We start from the raw sequence: 5,000 nt of genomic DNA on the forward strand, positions 1-5,000 counted from the left end.
GTTTTTATAGCGGAAAAGATCAGCCTGTGAAGGAGGAAGTAATAATAATAATAATAATAATAATAATAATAATAATCAGAAGGATTCATAGAGCCTCGAACGTCACAATAATACCTATCGTGATTGGTGCTCTTGGAAGCATGTGAAAAGGTGCAAAGACCTGGTTTGGCAAGCTAGATGTACCTGACTTCGTTGGAAGTATACAATTATCGGCCGTCCTTGGAAGTGCTCACCTGTTGCGGAAAGTGTTGTGTCTCTTAAAGGGGCTAGGTCACGCAATTTTAGGCAATTTCAGCACTGATCGAATGGTCATAGAATTAACTAAAATATCAAAATGGCTGTTCAAAACTATAGAAGAACTCTAACAAAACACGGGGAAGCCAAGAAGGGAAATGGATGGACAAATCTGGAGAGGATTGAAATGGATTGAATTTGGGTAAATTTGAAAAACTTCGGCCCACCTTTTTTCAAATTTATATCAGTCTATATCAAAATGTCATTTACAAAGCTGGAAAATCATTCTCAGTTGTTATGTGGCCGTGATTTTACAAATGAAAGACTCTTGCTCTGCCAATTTGATGTTTAGAGCTCATAATTAACAAAATTAAACAAAATTACCTAAAATAGCGTGACCTAGCCCCTTTAAGCTACAGTAGAACACCCGACAACTGCAGATAATCGAATAATAATAATAATAATAATAATAATAATAATAATAATAATAATAATAATAATAAAAGCCTATGATAGTGTTCCTCATAGTTGGATGCTAAAGACCTTAGAGAAGTACAGATTTAACGAAAAACTACCGGTAATCAAGTTCATGGAAACATCAATGAGCAACTGGAAAACAAAAATGAGGCTATCTTACAATGATGGATGCATCACAACGGATCAGATCAAGATCAAAAGAGGGATCTTTCAAGGAGATTCATTCTCACCTCTGCTATTTTCCTTTGTGCCGTTAACATCAGAGCTGGCTACATCAGCATGGGTATGGTTACAAGATCTCCAACACAAGTGCTCCAATCAGTCGGTTTTATATGGATGATCTAAAATGTACCGCAAGAACGAGCAATAACAAGTTGGAGAATTGAAAATAGTGAAACAATTCAGTGATGATATAGATATGGAATTTGGACTTGAGAAATATTCCAAAGCCAGTTTCAAGAAAGGTAAACTGGCCTCAAGATGACACAGAAATACGAGAGTTGAACCAGGAAGGAGTATACCTGGGTGTAGATGAAAGTGATGGCATCCAGCATAGCAAAATGAAAGAGAAGATACAAAAAGAATATAATAGGAGAGCAAGATCGATCCTAAAAACTGAGCTCAATGGTAGAAACAGAATAGAAGCTATCAATAATCTTGCAGTCCCAGTTGTGCAAGTTGGCATCATTGACTGGAAAATCGCAGAACTGAAAATGATTGACACAAAAACACGCAACCTATTGAACATGCACAAGATGTTACACCCTAAAGCAGATGTGCAAAGGCTGTACATCCCAAGAAAAGGGGGAGGAAGGGGCCTTATTCACGTAGAAACAGCATTCAAAACAACAACAATGGGGCTCGATCATTATCTGAAGCACAACGAAGGGCAATATCCAAAGCAGGTCTTTGAACATGAACGATCTAAAGCCAAAAATGAAGTAACCAAGAACAGAGAACAGAGAAGATAAATCAGCTTAGGAAAATGCTAACGCCATGAAACACATATTCAAGTCTAAGATAAAATCAATTAAAGACGAAAAGTGGAAAAACAAACCATTGCATGGTCAGTATCCCAGGATCATAGAGACCCCTCACGTAGTCACAGTTACCACCAAAAAATGGTAGTCAAGTAATTTGAAAGGGAAAATAGAGGGACTTGTTGTCGCAGCTCAAGACCAGGAAATAAAAACCTGAAACTACCAGAAAGTAATATGTGTCCAGCAAGTGGAGAGCCAATGCAGAATGTGTTCACCAACATGAAGAGACAGTGGACCACATTGTATCTGGATCTGTAAAGATCATGATATCGAGATTACAGACAAATGGTACCAACATGAGCCAGAGACTGCGATGCACAATAAAGACAACAACATCACCACCATATGGAACATGCCAGTCAATACTGATAGAACTATAACAGCGAACGGACCAGACATCGTCGTGAATTCAGCCTGCAAACTGATTGATATGACTTTTCTATCAGATGAAAACATCCCACTGAAGGAATTCGAAAGATCTAGACCTCGAAATACAGAGAATGTGGCATATGAAAACCGTAGTGATCCCTGTGGCTGTTGGTGCGTTTGGTACAGCGAAGAACGGGATGGTATTAAGCATCGAGAAAGTATCAGAGAGAGCTACTATGACAGAAAGTCAAAAGATCTGAATGATGGGCATGGTGTCTGAACAGAATGATTGCCGACCTGAGTGACTGATGTCCGAGGTGCATGATATGCTCCCAGCTGATGCACAAAAAGAACGCCAGCAAAGACTGTGATATAAGATACAATAATAATAATAATTTTCAAGTGTGAATGGATTTAGCACAAGAGCACTAATTGGGGACACTAATGAAATTAACTCAAATCAAATCAAACATTGTTTTTTTGTGGAGAGGCGAAAACCGGAGCATGCGGAGAAAACCTCTCAATATTTCTCCTTGATATCATCAAAGACAGTTATTAACAGTCTCTATGGAGAGTCTGCAGTAAGTGAGGAGGTGCTTAGGCAGTTACTCGTGAACTTTATGTCTGAAAGTGAGAAAGCACTCATTCAGAGTTCCCTTGATGGCCTAGTTGATCTACTTGGTGAAGAATTGTGCGATTTCCTGTCCACGCTTGATTGCAAAAAAGGTTGTGAATGCAACTAACATTAAAGGAATTCTGGGAGACTATATGCTCCAGAATGCTGAAAAAGTATAATGTCCCTGGGCTTCGAAAGCCAGCAATCAGCAATTGATAACCTATATGAAAACTTTGTCAACTGCTTCAAAGAAACAAATGAAGCAGAGAAATGTAATAAAACACGTTTTAAAAGAGATTTGTCCGTGGGCTTGACACAACAAATATACATGGAACGACGACAACGATTCGGTAGGTTTGCACAGGCTTCCGAGTCTGGTAATGACTTTGTGATGGGTGCATTCAGCAGGATGTTACCTCTTAATGTAACTGGTTTGTAAGCATGTAAGAAACACAGATCATTACAAACGGTAAATGGGGGCAGCTATGCATTCTCAGAGGTATTGGGCATTCAAAGATTCAACTTTGTTCTGCATTTATCGTATCGTTATTGCGTATAAAAATGATTGCAGTAAGAAGAACTGCTATGACTTTGATACCCACAATAAATTTCATGCTTAATCCTTGAAACAAAATCATTCATCCATGCCAATTGAAAAATTTCCTGCAGAGTTTGATTCAGCTGAAGTCCTTCCTTGCAAGTGTTTCGCAATTTCAACTGTGTGTCTTCCATTAGGTATTCAAAGTACTCTTTTGGTATAGACTTCTACTGTACGTAAGTCAGGTTTTCTCTAAAGGACTACACAGAACCATGCATGACACACTTGAAAGTACGTCAGTTGCCTGTACCACAGTGAAGCTCGGAAAGAAAGAATAGTTTGGCCAATACCTAGAATGTCTTATCCGATGTGTATTCCCATGATCTTTAACAGCGTCCAAATCGTCTTGCAGATGTTGAAGTCATGTCGTTACCAGGACTAACAAGATCTTGTTCTATCAGGTTCTTAAAAAAGTTGATCTACCACCTTGACCACCTGTCTATTCGGTAAACTGCCCACCCACTCTCGATATGCTGGTTTTCTGGGGATATTCCGTATTTATCGGCTTCAGTATCTTGTTTCATTGTGCACTGCATGGCTTTCCTGTCCCACTACTAGATCTGTTCGTAGTTTAATGGGGCAACCACCAATTTATGAAACAGAGTCCACATAAAAATTTTCGACAAGCTCTGGGTGATCGTTGGATCTTGTTACTTTGAGCCACATTATATTCTGCTCCACCCACCAATACAGCCGTGGAAAGGAAACCCAAAAGGTTTCAATTTACCGTCCAAGTGCTATGTATGTATAGGTCCTGAAGAGGAGTACCGTCTTCTTTGTAATGTAAGTGATTGATCAAATTTTCCACAACGTGCCTTGCCACATGGTACTCGAATGCTCTGCAAACGTAAAAAATGTAAATGCTCTGTTTATAGTGGAAGCGCACTTAGCTATCAAGCTAGTTTACAGGCACCCCACTTTTAATAATTTGAAAGAAACATGATTGAGAACCCCAACTGGCAGGAGGCAAGCAGTTGGTAGAGTTGAATCAGGGACAACCGGAAACAGATCCAACCAGAGGTTAGAACGGGATTTGAACCTTGGGCAACCGCATGCAAACCCAACGCCATAACCACTGGACCACGCCGCCTCCGTACTCTCCGAAAACGGAGAGTATACCACATACTCCTGTCACCACCACTCACTGCAAGCAGGATGGTCACCACTCAGCTCCCATGATTGTCTCGCGTACCAAGTTCGAATCATACGTCGGTGTCCTTCTTCAGTCGGAGCTGATACTATGGCAGTTTGTTCTTAAGTGTCCTGGTCCTCATCGTTATAACATGAAACTTGGCCCAAAAATAAAATCGCATCAAATTCTTATCCCCTCTTAAAATAGTACGTTATAATCTCCCTTTCATCTCCAGTCGGCATAAGTGAAGCTGCCATTGTCTTCCAAGATGGCCAATGGGTCCAGGTCTCCCATCCGTATTCTCCTCTAAGATTTCCACCAGTCTCCAAAGAATGGTTGGACCAGTGTGTTTCTTTGTGCAACGTGAAATTTTGCAACGCTGTTAAGTATGTTCTACGAAAATATTTTTCAGCATGAAAGGTTTTTTGCATCAAGAAACGTTGTGTTGTGTATGAATAATGAATAATGTTGTGTTCCATGAAAAAAATGTTTTGTATCACGAAACATTGTTGTGTATCCAGCTCAAAATGAACT

General features: G+C 39.8%; 1 long non-coding RNA gene across 1 annotated transcript in view; it reads left to right on the forward strand.

The window, feature by feature from the left end:
* Nucleotides 1-379, forward strand: part of LOC138033888 (uncharacterized) — a 6,184-nt gene extending 5,805 nt beyond the window's left edge. The window contains exon 3 of the long non-coding RNA XR_011128679.1: nt 1-379. This exon is cut by the window's left edge and continues 701 nt beyond it. This is a non-coding gene — a long non-coding RNA (uncharacterized lncRNA).
* The last annotated feature ends 4,621 nt before the right edge of the window (nt 380-5,000 follow it).

Source organism: Montipora capricornis, chromosome 14, assembly GCF_036669925.1.
Source record: "Montipora capricornis isolate CH-2021 chromosome 14, ASM3666992v2, whole genome shotgun sequence".
Lineage (NCBI taxonomy): Eukaryota > Metazoa > Cnidaria > Anthozoa > Scleractinia > Acroporidae > Montipora > Montipora capricornis.